Source organism: Sorghum bicolor, chromosome 5 (genome assembly GCF_000003195.3).
Source record: "Sorghum bicolor cultivar BTx623 chromosome 5, Sorghum_bicolor_NCBIv3, whole genome shotgun sequence".
NCBI classification, from domain to species: Eukaryota; Viridiplantae; Streptophyta; class Magnoliopsida; order Poales; family Poaceae; genus Sorghum; species Sorghum bicolor.
In genome coordinates, this window is record NC_012874.2 from 37,471,174 (window position 1) to 37,485,733 (window position 14,560).

Sequence of the window (14,560 nt, forward strand, 5' to 3'; positions counted from 1 at the left end):
ATAAAAGAAGTGTATCATCCCAATTGGCTCGTCAATCCGGTTCTTGTACGCAAAAAGAATAATGAATGGAGAATGTGCGTTGATTACACTGATCTCAATAAACACTGTCCTAAAGATCCTTTTGGTCCCCCTCGCATCGACGAGGTGGTCGACTCCACAGCCGGATGCGAACTCCTCTCTTTTCTAGACTGCTAATCTGGTTATCACCAGATCTCGCTAAAGGAAGATGATCAGATCAAAACATCTTTCATTACTCCTTTCGGCGCATACTGCTACACGACCATGTCCTTTGGACACAAAAACGCTGGAGCCACCTATCAACGGGCCATCCAGCAATGCCTCCACGACGAGATTTGTGATGACCTCGTCGAGGCTTATGTAGACGACGACGTCGTCAAAACAAGGGACGCAATCACCCTAATCGACAACTTAGACCGAACCTTTAAGGCACTAAACAAGTACAAGTGGAAGCTTAACCCCAAAAAGTGCATCTTTGGGGTCCCTTCTGGTCTACTGCTCGGCAACGTCGTCAGCCACGACGGCATACGACCAAATCCTTCAAAAGTAAAAGCAGTGCTCGACATGTGACCACCTAAGAACGTCAAGGATATTCAAAAGCTCACCGGATGTATGGCCGCCCTCACCTGCTTCATCTCAAGACTAGGAGAAAAAGGCCTTCCCTTCTTCAAACTCTTGAAGGCGTCGGAAAAATCTCCTGGACAGAGGAAGCTGACGCTGCGTTCACCCAGCTCAAAACTTTCCTCACCTCACCACCTGTTCTCACAGCGCCTCGGCCCAATGAAGACCTACTCCTTTACATTGCCGCAACTGACAGGATCATCTCCACGGCAATAGTGGTCGAGCGAGACGAGCCAGGCTACGTCTACAAGGTCCAGAGACCCGTTTATTTCATAAGCGAAGTCTTAAATGAGTCCAAGGCCAGATACCCACAAATACAGAAGCTCATATATGTCATTCTAATAACATCGAGGAAGCTAAAGCACTACTTCGACGGTCATCGGGTCTTGGTAACCACCAGTTTCCCTCTTGGGGATATTCTGCGCAATAAAGACGCCAACGGCAGAATTGTAAAATGGGCAATGGAGTTATGCCCATTCTCCCTGGATTTCCAGAGCCGCACCACAGTCAAGTCTCAGGCCCTGGTCGATTTCATCGCAGAGTGGACGGATCTTAATGAGCCTCCTGTTTCCGACGTCTCTGACCACTGGTCAATGTTCTTCGTTGGGTCCTTGAACATCAACGGCGCCGGCGCTGGGATACTTTTCGTGTCGCCTAACAAGGACAAATTGCGTTACGTCCTTAGGATCCTTTTTCCAGCGTCAAACAACATCACTGAGTACGAAGCATGCCTACATGGCATACGACTAGCCGTTGAGTTGGGAGTCAAACGCCTCTACGTCCACGGCGACTCCGCTTTAGTTATCAACCAGCTCAACAAGGAATGGGACGCAACCCACGAGAAGATGGATCTCTACTGCAAAGAAATCCACAAATGGGAATCCAACTTCTATGGCATAGAGTACATCCACGTGGTCCGGGACAAGAACCAGGTAGCAGATGCGCTGTCAAAGTTAGGGTCATCTCGGGCCCAGATCCCGCGAGGCGTTTTCGTCCAGGACATCCATGAGCCAAGTGTGGGCACAGACCTGGTCGAAAAGCAACCTATTGAGGCAATGCTCATAGATGACGCTACTCCGACAACCAGCATCCGTGATTGGTGCACCCCATTCATCAGGTATATATCGGAAGGGTCAGGCTTTCACGATAAAATGGAGAACGAGTGCATCATTCGACGATCAAAGAATTACATACTGGTGGACGGCAAACTTATGCGAAAAAATGCAAGTTCCGAAGTGCTGCTCAAATGCATATCTCAAGATGATGGCATCAAGCTCCCAGACAATATACACGCCGGATCCTGCGGCAACCACGCAGCCTCCAGAACACTGGTCGGGAAGGCTTTCCAAGCAGGTTTTTACTGGCCAACCGCGGTCACCGACGCAGAAAAACTGGTCCGACATTGCAAAGGATGTCAGTTCTTCGCCAAAAGGACCCACGTACCTCATGAGATTCAAAGTATTCCGTCATCCTGGCCTTTGGCCTGCTGGGGCCTCGACATGATCGGGCCATTTAAACCGGCTCCCGGCAACTTCAAGTTCGTGTTCGTGTTAATCGACAAATTCTCGAAGTGGATCGAATACATGCCACTGGTCAAAGCAACCTCCGAGAAGGCTGTGGAGTTCCTTAATCAAATCATACACAGATTCAGGATCCCCAATAGTATAATCACCGACCTGGGCACTCAGTTCACTGGCACTACGTTCTGGGACTTCTGCGATGACAGAGGCATAGTCATAAAATATGTGTCAGTAGCTCACCCACGAGCAAACGGTCAAGTCGAACGCGCGAATGGAATGATCATTGATGCCCTAAAGAAAAGGTTGTACACCGAGAACGACAGAGCGCCTGGTCGATGGATGAAAGAATTGCCGGCCGTGGTCTGGGGTCTCCGAACACAGGCCAGTCGCAATACAGGTGTATCACCCTACTTCATGGTTTATGGCTCCGAAGTAGTACTTCTGTCTGGTATAACCTTCAGATCTCCAAGAGTTGAAAACTATGACCAATCAACGGCTGACAACACCAGGGAGCTCGAAATCAACTGCATGGAGGAAAAGCGTCTAATTTCATGCCTTCGAACAGCAAAGTATCTTGAAGCCATCAGGCGGTATCACAACAGGAACGTCAAAGACCGTTCTTTCGTGGTCGGTGACCAGGTACTCAAGTGGAAAACAAGCCAGGAAGTAACGCACAAGTTATCCACGCCTTGGGAAGGACCCTTTGTGGTCGCTGAAGTAACACGCCCTACATCCTACACACTGGCGTATCTAGAGGGAACACGCGTGCCTAATTCTTGGCACATAGACAAACTACGCCGTTTTTATCCATAAGTTTCAGTACCTTTTGCTTGTAAGTTTCTTATAATTATCAATAATAAAAGGTTTTCTTTTTCGCTATGTATTGTTTACACGCAGAGCTTCCGGCGAGTACAACAGTCTTCCTCTGCGCCAAAGATTCTTAACGACTATCAATCAAACACAGTGATACGTCACTCAGATAACATTACAGCGCTCAAATTCATGGTCATGAAAAAATTCAAACTTTATTACAAACTTTATATATAGAGTTTACAATAAACACCCCACCGGGCGGCTACTAGTCTACTCCTACAGACTATCCTATAGGCCTACTGCTCGGGCTGATCACCCGCTTGGCCTTGCTGCCCAGACGAAGGGGTCGGGGCCATCGGCGCCTGGCTGGTCGAGACCGCAGGCGTCGACCGCCCATCTCTAGCAATAGAAGTCCCCGACAACTCCCTGGCCGATCTGTCAGACCCCGGCTGGTCGGGGGGAGTGGCCGTCCCGCATAGGTTAATGTCGCCGATGACCGTCGACGACAAGTCTAGCAGGCCAGCTCGAAGGTCGTCTGCCTCCTACGGGCCAACTTCCTTGGGGTACCCCCTCTCCAGCCTAGACAGGTCGACCAGGGGATAGTGGGCGCGCACCATGCTGAGGACATGCGCGCCGGCGAACTCCCCGGCGTCCTTGACGAACTGCTGGAGCCAGTCCCACGCCCGTTGCACTTTCTCGACTGGCGTCAGTTTTGGCGTGTGGGGCTGGCCTTCAGGAAGCTCGGGGCTGATCAAGTCCAGAACCGGGGCTACTCCTTTCCAAAGCCTAATGCAGTTAGTCTTCCAGGAGTCCCGATCCTTGACCAGCTCGTGTAAGTGCTTCTTGGTATTCACCTTGAGCACTACAAACCAAGCAGGAGGTCAGTTCAAGAACAAGGAAAGGAACATGGATCAACCAAATAAAAAAGGGGTGCTACGGTTATTACCAGACAGCTCCCGATTCCTGTGGCTTAGCTCCTCGCCTGCTCGGCGCCCGGCCTCCAGCGCCCCGGCAAGCTCTTGGCCGAGCTGCTCCTTATCTTGTCGGAGGCGCGCAACCTCTTCCTCCAATTCTACAAGAACAATCCCCTGGTCAACAAAACTAACCACGCGGCTATATACAGCTGCTCGGAGTGCGCGACTGACCTGTCCTCTGCCGATACTGGTCGGCTAAACGCCGAGTAAGCTCGAGGCGGCGCTCTTCCTGAGCACTCATCTCGGCCACCTTCTCCCCAACTTCTGACCGAGGCCGGTCCACCTCCGTGGACAGGGCCTTGTTCTCGGCCACAATCCCCTCGATCTGGTCGAAGCACCTCTTTCGGTACTTCGCCGTTTTCATCGCGCCCTGCAAGAAGAACATATGTCAAACCCAGGAACACAGCATATAAGTGTCGAGCAGCACAAAGGACCACTTACCTTAACCTCGTCCACGAGATGCTTGGCCGCACGCTCCACCCTCGCGGCCTCTTCCGTCTCCGCGAGCTCCTCGTGTCCAATGAAGTGGTCCCCGCGTTGGCGCCACACGTAGACGTGCTGGCGGCCGTCACGGGGACGACCCTGGATCTCAGAGGCCGCCCGGGGCTCCTCGTTCGCCGCACTGCCGCCGGCCGTGGTCACAGGCATCACTCGCCCCTGGTCCAGGCCAGGGGAACCTACGGGCGAAGAGGCCTCCTCTCGAGGCGGTGTTGGAACCCCCTTTCTCCGGCTGGAGGAGTCAGGACTCTGTCTTCCTCCCCCACAATGTTACTCGGGGGAGGGGTCCTCGCTGACTCTTCATCCCTCGTTGGGTGCTCGCCGCGGCACTCGCCGGGGCCGGTTGTTCCTCGGCGCTCGTAGCAGCGGTTGTCACTGCAGGCTGCTCCGTGGCTTGCGGCGCGGCGTCTCCAACGGCGGCTACAGGCTCAGCTGTCCTCTGTTTAGCGACTTGGTCGGGGTCGACATCCGACGCCGCGCTAGACAACAAAACGACATTTAACCAATGTCAGAAATAGCAACAAAAAGCAGAACGTCGCAGTACAAAAGTAAGATTAAGCACTTACAGGTCAGATCGCCTGTGTGTTGCGGTGAACCTCCTCCTGGTCCTACCGGATGGTGCCTGCGCCCCCGTCTCTACGACGCGCGGTGCAGGAGGGTCGCTGGTCACCCGATCAGTGGTGGCCGGCGCTACGTCCGGACGACTACGCGGCCTCCGGACCAGGGAAGGCGCGGCCTCCTCCTCTTCGTCGTCGTCGTTGGTGATCCGGACGAGTCGATGGCGCTTTGGCGCCTGACTGCTCTCCGTCGGCAACGCTTCCGCAGGGGAGGGGTCTGCTGCTAGCGGCCTTTTCCCCGCCACTGTCTTCGGTGGTTGGGGCGGGATGGTTCTGCTCCTCCTCACTGCTGGTGTACCGAGCACACCGAGCAGCGTCCTCTTTCGACGGGTCTACCCCCCCCCGGGGTTCTCCATGCCGGGCGCCAGTGATACGAACACCGCGCACTGGTCAACGTCTCCAATCTACAGCAAAAATAAAAGACAAATCAACAACTAGGAGAACTAGTACTCGGAAAGCAAAATCAGTTCGCAACATTACCTTGGGAGCTGGTCGCCCCAGCTTGATGGCCTGCACCCGATCACTACTGCGAACGAAGCTGCCGTCCGCAAAGTTGAACAGCTCGTTCAACAGCTGTTGCACTTCCGCCTTCTCCAGGACCTTTGGTCTCATCCTGGTCGGGTCCTGGCTCCCAGCGTACTCGTACGCCGAGTGCACCCTCTTCTAGCAGGGCATCACCCGACGACAAACGAAGTTGCCGACCACTCCTAGCCCGTCCAAACAAGACCAGTCGATGAGCTTCATCAGGTCTTCTACCTGACCGGCAAACACTGGGCTGTCTGTCCAACTGACCCTCTTCTCGGGAATGTACCCCACGTCGCAGAACGTGGAGCTGTCCGGTTCTTCCCTGACGTAGAACCACTTCTTGTACCACTCGGTAAGCGAAGTGTTCCATGGGCAGCTAAGATACCGGTTCTTCATCCCGTCATGAAGATTGAGGTATACTCCACCTGCAATCTTGGAGCCTCCAACCGCTCCTTTTTTCCTCAAACAGAAAAGGTAGCGGAAAAGATCGAAGTGCGGCTCTATACCAACATAGGCCTCGCACAGATGGATAAAAGTGGAAATAAGAAGAATTGAGTTCGGGTACTGATTGCAGATCCCGATCTCATAGTAAAGAAGAAGCCCCTGGAGAAAAGGATGGACAGGAACCCCGAAACCCCTCTTGAAAAAATCTTTGAAAACCACTATCTCACCGGCACGGGGTCGGGGTAGCTCTCCCCTTCTGGCGCCCTCCAGCCGCTGAGCTCTTGGCTGTGCAGTAGCCCCATGCCGACGAGGTCGTTGAGGGACCTTACGCTGCTCCGAGACTTCTTCCACTCCTTAGCCATCCGTTCGGCCTCTTCTTGGAGTCGCTCTTCGCCATTGACGCTGCGGACATGGATGCGAGCTGGGCGGACTGATGGAGGTTGCAGAAGGCAAGAGTGGAAAGCTTGAAGGCAATGGCAGGGTAAGCAATACGGGGGGCGAGGTCAAGCTTTTATAACCAACAACTCCACCCCTCCCACTTCCCGCATTCTTGGGAAATGGGCGGACCCAACGGCGGATGCGGCGTTTCGGTTTTCAATAATTACCGGCAGTTAATACGACGGCCTTTTTTGCTTAATTAATGTTTTCCTTATCTTGAACCGCGCAAAGAGCGGCTGTACAGTTACCGGGCGCACCTTTTCATGCAGCCGTCTGACAATGCGCCAGGAGGTCTCGTCACGTCACCCATTTCAGTGATAAGATGCTTTTTTCAAAATAACAGACACAAATTGGTGGATGACCAACGTCCCTGGGGACTGCACCGACCACCGAGTACCGTATGCTCGGGAACTGGTCGACCAGTCTGCCAGTTTGGAGATCTGGGGACTGCACCGACCACCGAGTACCGTATGCTCGGGGACTGGTCGACCAGTCTGCCAGTTTGGAGATCTGGGGACTGCACCGACCACCGAGTACCGTATGCTCGGGGACTGGTCGACCAGTCTGCCAGTTTGGAGATCTGGGGACTGCACCGACCATCGAGTACCGTATGCTCGGGGACTGGTCGACCAATCTGCCAGTTTGGAGATCTGGGGACTGTACCGATCAGCTAGCACCGTATGCTCGGAGACTGGTCGACCAGTCTGCCAGTTTAGAAATCTAGGTATACATCAATTAACAGGCACTACACGCTCGGGGACTGGATAATTTTAATTTTTTAGACCTTGCTACAAGGCTCATACTTCGCCTTCCAGCAAGCTCGGGGACTACATCGGTACGATGCATCTGGCGATGCATCTCAGTTTCAGAATTTCTTTTGACCCTGGCACCACCTGCCTACATCACCTACTACCAGGCTCGGGGACTAAGTGGGCACACTTCACCTTGCGGTGAATATGCTTGCTTTTTGAAAGGCTATACTTTTTAGAAAAGTAAAGTGGGCACACTTCACCAGGAAAGAAATCTTTTTAATTTAGAGCACCATGCATTCTTCGAACAACCTGCTTCTTCGATGTCAATGTTGATCAACTGTCTTTTGAGTTGGTCAAAATACCGTTGCAACTGTTTGGGCGACTTTCCTACTTATTGAAGACGTCAAGCTTCACTGATCGAAGAAGCTCAAGACGGCGTGTTACACCACAATACATGGTGCTCGGGGACTAGCTGTGGGGGTATAAACCCCTATACCCTTACGGCTAGACTTGGGCCAGGAGGCTTGGTCCATTACGAGACAAGTTCGAGGCTTGATCCGACTGCTCGGAGTTTCACGCAAGGAAACAAGACGTGGAGATCAAGCAGGATTCTAGTCGGTTAGAATAGGAATTGATATTGAGCTATCTATGGCAATTGTAACCGACTAGGACTAGTTTCCAGATCTATAACCCCGCCCTCCGGACTATATAAGGAGGGGCAAGGGACCCCCATTAGGACACATTATTCTCAATCCAATACAATTAGACGCAGGACGTAGGTATTACGCCCACACGGCGGCAGAACCTGGATAAAAAGCCTGTTCGTATCTTGCGTCACCATCGAGTTTGTAGTTTGCGCACCGTCTACCGATAAACTACTACCATGGGTATACCCCAAGGTAGACTGCCGACTAGCTTTCGTCGACAAGCCGCGACTGGTGGACTTGGACGACGCCGTATGTCCAGTTCTCCAGATGCTCCGTGATTAGGCGGCCGGTGTAGGCAGGAAGAAGGCCGTCGTCGTTCCGCAGATAGAACCACTGAGAGTCCCATCCGGCGTGGTTCGTCGACAATCCCACCGGGATGTACTCACGCGGCCTCTCCGTCTTCCCCGTCTTCAACACGAGGTTGAGGCATCCCGCCCGCACAGGCTTCCTCACGCCAGTGGTCCCAGTGGGGGCGTTGAAGAGCTCGCCTCTGTAGAGGTGGAGCCACAGCTCCCAGTGGGGCATCATCCCCAAATAGCCCTCACACACTGCGGCAAAGTCCGCCGCGATGGTGATGGCGTTTGGGGAGAAGTGTTGAAGCTCCACCCCGTAATGGTGGCAGAGCGCCCGCATGAAGCGGCTCGGAGGAGCGCCCAGGCCGTGGCGGTGGAACTTGGCGAACGAGACCACGTAGCCCTTGGGTGGCCTAGGCTCTCGGTGGTCCGCCAACGGTGTGATCCACTCTGGCGATGACAGCGATGTGCGGTGGCGCAGGAGTCCCTCCCTCTCGAGCTCCAGCAACCGGCGCTCTGTCATCGACGACGGGCACCAGTCGTCGGTGGCGATGAGTCTCACAGGCATCTTGGGTGAACGGAAGGCGGATTCGCTGCTACTCGAGGGTGCGCGCGCATGAGATGACGGGCGAGCTAAGGCGAGGGAGCAAAGGCAAGAATGGGGGTAGAAGGCGGAAGGGAGAACGCTGGCAAGGCCGCGGGACATTTATAGGCAACAACCCACCAACGGACAGATCCGATAAATGAGGTAACCCCCCCCCCCCATAAATGCGCCGTCTAACGGTCTTTTTCCTCCTCACAAACGGGGCGCTCCGAATTCTACACCGGTATCGTGTCGCAACGGCTCCCGCATGAAAAGGCGCGCCCAACGGGCAAAAAGGCGAATCGCCGCGGCCTTTTCCTTCCCTTCTAAGCCAAGGAATGCACCCATGAAAGCCTCAAGAGGTCGCAGGCTGACCCGCCGAAAGGGTTCGACAGCCGATCTCGAGCACTAGAGTCAGGGATCCTCAGCGAGTGGTCGAAAATCGAGGCCCACCTCGGAGACTCACTGGAGATGTCCAAGGTAGGGTCGAGACAGTCGAGAGGAATCCCCCGACGGGAGGCATCAAGCCACTGGACTCTATCGAACGAGACCAGCATCCCCGACCACGTCAACCCCGCTTTATGAGAACGACTCCGGGCTACAGCTGACCCCCTCGAAAGGGGCACAGGTTCTCACTTGGACTACCCGTTAGGACCTCAATCTGGGGTGGATGACGCTCGCTATATCGAGAGTACGCCGAAACCCCCGCGCAAAGCGAGCCAATCAGAACCTTCCACCACTGCTGTCGACAGCGTTTCTGCAAATTAGGCAACGTAACCCTCGAAGGAGTCAAAAACTCCTCCGAGGGCTCGGGGGCTACCCCCGCGGGGTCGCTCGCGCGCCCCCACAGAAATTCGACCGTAAAATAAAGCCTCCACTCGAGCGCCAGCGCTCAAATGGAGACTCGGGGGCTACTGTCGAGGATATCAGTAAGGGGTATCCCAACTGATGTACATAACGAGACTGCCCGTACGCAGGTCGAGGCCCCCAACTCGACGCTCTAATCAGTTACACCCGCTGTCGTCGACAACCGCAGCCTCGAAGACGGAAAAAGTGTCGAGCGAATCGATCAGGGCTCGAGCGTCCACTACCGTCGAATACGGAAACAGGCTCGAGCGAACTAGAAGGCGTCGAGCGCAAGGACGCCGCCCGCCGCCTGATGCGTGCACGGGAACCAGGGCATTTAATGCGTCTGTCGCGTTCTCACCTAACACGGCAGTCACGGGAAGCGTGATAGGAAGCAAGCACCCGTCCCGTCATTCTTTTTGCAGCCTTCCCCACCAAACAACCCAGAGCGTGTCAAGGCGCGGGAAGCAGGGATGGAACGTCTAATCAGGACCCCCTCGAGACATCCAAGGTCAGCGCTCTGGATACCAGGGCGTTACAAGGCATCCGACCCTCGACCAGACGTGTTTCCTTCTCGGGGAAGGGTTGGGCGTCGACTGACAACTCTGCGACCACTGCGACATATCCGCCTCTACACCGTACAAGCGTGCAACCGGTGAACCAGTCCAAGACGACGCACAGAGCAGGATACCGGGGCACGCGTAATCATCATCAAGCTACCAGGACGGGACGGCTCGAGACCACGCCGGTACGGAGGCCTCGAGTAGGTCAGCGCGCCATGCCTCTATCGACCCCTACTCTGACACCTATACTTGTACCCTTGGCTTCTCCTTGGAACTATAAAAGGGGAGGCCCGGGAGCGAACACGGGGGGCAGGACATCACGCAACGCTACCCTCATACGCAGTAGAACTTTCACCTTACTCCATACCACGCTTGTATTCACCCCTGTACAAGCACTTAGGCGCAGAATAATACAAACTCTCTCCCCCCGCTGGACGTAGGGCCTTCTCTTGCCCGAACCAGGATAAATCTTTATGTGTCTTTTTGCTTCACCATCTGGGAAAGGGAGTACGCATACAAATTCACTCGTTGGTGTGACCCCCCGTGCGGAAAACACCGACACCGTTCTTGATCTCCTCCACTGTATTGATTAGTCCTTTGAACTGAATTCTTGATAATTGCATCATTCATATTCGTAATTTCAGATTGCGTGTTTTTATCTTCTTGCTTGTGTTCTTCGATTCGCTTGTAGGAATAGCCTTCTTGGCGAGGTCAATGTAATACCCGATTTTAAGGACAAAACCAGATATGCACCATATGTGAGGTTTAGAAGTCAAATCACACATATAGCTACAAATAAGGAGTAATATCAAAAGACAATACATAAATATATAACGTACTTAATATAAAAGATATAACCATTGATAGCAAACAGCGGATAGACAACTCCAAACTTCGGGTATTAACTCCTCTCTATAGGATCCAACTGACTGGTTGATCACAAGCCTAAAGCATCTCCGGAAGTGTGGGGGAAATAGCAAGAGTGAGCACATATCGTACTCAACAAGTATAACCAGGGGTTCATGAGGCTCAATTACCTGACACTGGGTTGACTGCATTTAGCTTTTATGTGTATGTAGCATATTTATCATTAAATAGCAAATATCAAGGTAGAATAATTAATCCCATAACCACATGATCAATGTATACAAGAATAAAGAATAACACATATAAACAACATAATAAACCATTATTTATCATCATTAATCATGTTCATCAGTGTCCATCTATTCCGTCAGTTTTCCGGGCCGCCCGTATCTGTGGGCACAGCTAGTATACCAGATTTAACACTCTGTAGAGGTTGTACATCTTTACCCATGAGTTGTGATTTACCCTTTCGCCCGAGGTCATAAGTCTCTAAATCCCCTTCCTAGGGAGGTCGGCAGGGATCACTATGAAGCCTTTCAAAAGTTCATCTAACAAGTTAGGGCCACAAGGTTTCCCGGGCGCGCAGATTTAGATGCCTCCCTTCCAAATGGCACAATGACGCGCAGCCTATACACATAAGGACAGAGGCTCGCACTGTACCCAAAACGGTTAGGCCCCTCTAGCGCCCTTTCGGGAAACTCTAACAAGCTAGATACTGAGCTAAAGCTAGAGCCATATAGCCCTCCTGGTTGAACGAATTGTCCTAGCTTTTGCCAAGGGATAAGTCCTTATGGAGGGTCAAGATCAATCTAGCAAAAGCCAGAGTTCTTTCCACCTTTTATGTTCAAGTTGCCAGAAAGCTTATTTTATTGTTTATTATATATCCAAACATTCATGTTACAAGATCATGAATTACAATCAAGCACTAGCAAGATCTACCCAAATGCATATCCAAATAGGCAACAAGGAATTCAGGATAACAGTCATCTATGATTTTGCTAAGGTCATCAAGGTGGACACATGCATATGATATATTATATTAATTGTGTATATGTAACTAGGATGATCCCAAGTTATACTTGCCTTGATCAAAGCTCTCCCGAGCCTGCTGCTGGTCTTCAAAAGATTGACCTTGATCACCAACGTAAAGCTCACCGACTAAACTCGATCATCAATCAACAACACGCATTCCAGTGGTCAATCATACACAGAGCAAACAAGCTATAATTAGAACAATACACCAAACAGTGGTAAATCAAAGATAAAAGTTTACGAAAATATTCTACGCAGCGCTACGATCACACAAACGTAAAGATCACGAAAATCGGAATTGAAACGGAGAAGATATGAATTTTCTAAGATTTTATACAGATAAGTAATTAATTAAATAGGATCATGAAATTAAAAAGTTTCAAACTGAGAAAACAGTGTTACTAACAAGTAGAGCTCATTAAAATGAATCCAACGCAATTTGAATGGGTCAAATCAGATTTAAATCGAAGATTTTATGGCTAAAACAGTTTCAGTGGCAAACTTGTAAATAATGAAAACGTATTTTGTATTTAACTCAGGAGCTTTTACGTTTTTAAAAGGAGAAAGCTATTATTGAAAGAGCGCTTTAGGACCGCAGGTTCTATATTGAAAAAGGCCAGGGGTTCTTTAACAAAAATCCCTGCTAAGGGGTATGTTCTAATCCTGGACGTTGATCGGTGAATGGACGGTTGTGAGAGAGTTGGGGGTGATCTGGCCGGCCGGCGGCGAGTCCAAACGGCGGCGCCATGGCCGGACTTGCCTTCAACTCGTCGGAGTTCGTCGAATCGGCGTTTTAAGGCACCAAACTCGGAGCTGAATGCATGGAGAGCAAGCGGAGACCATCGCGAACTCACCTAGGGCACCAAAAAAGGCGAGGAGGTCTCGGAGAGGGCGTTCGTCGCGAGACGGCGGGTGGCGCCTTCCTGTACAAGTTCAGCAGTGAGGCGAGAGCAGTAAAGACCGAGAGAGAGTACAGAGAGGGGCTCGACAGCTTCTTTACCAACTGGTGAAGCTCGTCATCTTCTTCAATTCATCGGCTAGGCAGCGAATCGAGCGCGCCACAACAGCGGGGATGCTCTGGCTCGGGGGATCCAAACGGCGACGTTTATGGCGGCTAGGGCTTCCCCGATGCTTGCGGACACAAAAGAAGACTGCAGGGAGGAGCCACGGGCTTTATAAGGACTCGATTGACGTGTTGGGAAGAAAATCCTGGGAAATCGCGATGGGCGGCGTCGTCTTGAGTCCTGCTCGAACACGTCCCAGGAAGAAGAAGAAGGAAGGGAGCTGGTGACGCTGACATGCGGGCCCACGTGGTTAGAGAGAGGGATAGGCAGGGTCCAGCTGTCGGCCGATGGGATGAAGGGGGAGGGGTGGGCTCGCGCGCGGCCTGGGCCGGATTGCTGGGCCGAGGAGAGAAAGGAGTGGGCCGCACAAGGGGAAAGAAAAGATGGAGAAGGTGCTGGCTGCGGGGTGTTGGGCAGGGGTCTTTTCCCCTTTTTTAATTTCTTTTCTATTTTGTTTTCCAAAACCTTTCCTAAATAGGATTTTAAAAGCAAATAATTTTAAGCCAGAGGCAATCAACACAAAATAAAATATGCTTCAGCAATGCATAAACAAGTTTCTATACTTTATGTTAGATTTTAATTTCAACAAAATTTATTTATTCACTAAATTTAAATGCTCACAAAATATTCAAATAAATCAAATTAATTTCTATTAATTGAAAATCAAATTTTGGGTGTTATAGTCAATCAAGTTGTGTTTGGTTGATAACCAACAGAGCAGTGGTGTAACAGTTGCAGGGTTCAAATCATGCTGATTTGAAGCCAGATCGCCAACGTTGAGTTCTCCACAAATCAAATTTACCAATTACCTCTCACAAGATCGGGCCTAAACCTCATCAATATTGTGGATGGAGGACGTTGCTCAATCTGTTCAATACAGGTGACTAGATTGTTCACATTGCACGTTAGCTTGTTCATAAGATTGCGTTGTTCAGTGATGAATGTTGTATGTTCACCCTTAGATACACAATCATTGAAATCCGTCAGTGATTGTGCTATTGTTAGAAAATAGAAAAAGACAACACCAAAGTATTATCCCTATCAACTAACAGGAACCAAATAGTAGTGGTGGTGAAAGTGGAATGCAAAATTAGAAGCGGCTTACCACCATCTTATAAATGTTCTTACCAAAGAAAACGAGAGCTAAACCAAATTGACAAAGCAATTTGTTGTTGAGCGAGGGAAATAGTTGCAAGATGAACCTGTGCTGACAGAAGTATATGCGGAGCTTTGGACAGACACAATATAAGTAGCAAGGATTAGCAATATTCGAATGCAGAGTTAGCTAAGTTCAATAAGTATCCAAAGGACAAATCACAATTGCTGGCTAAGACATGTCTAGACGTAGCGCAACAAGGTGAAACAAAGTATGATGCTGTTGCTGC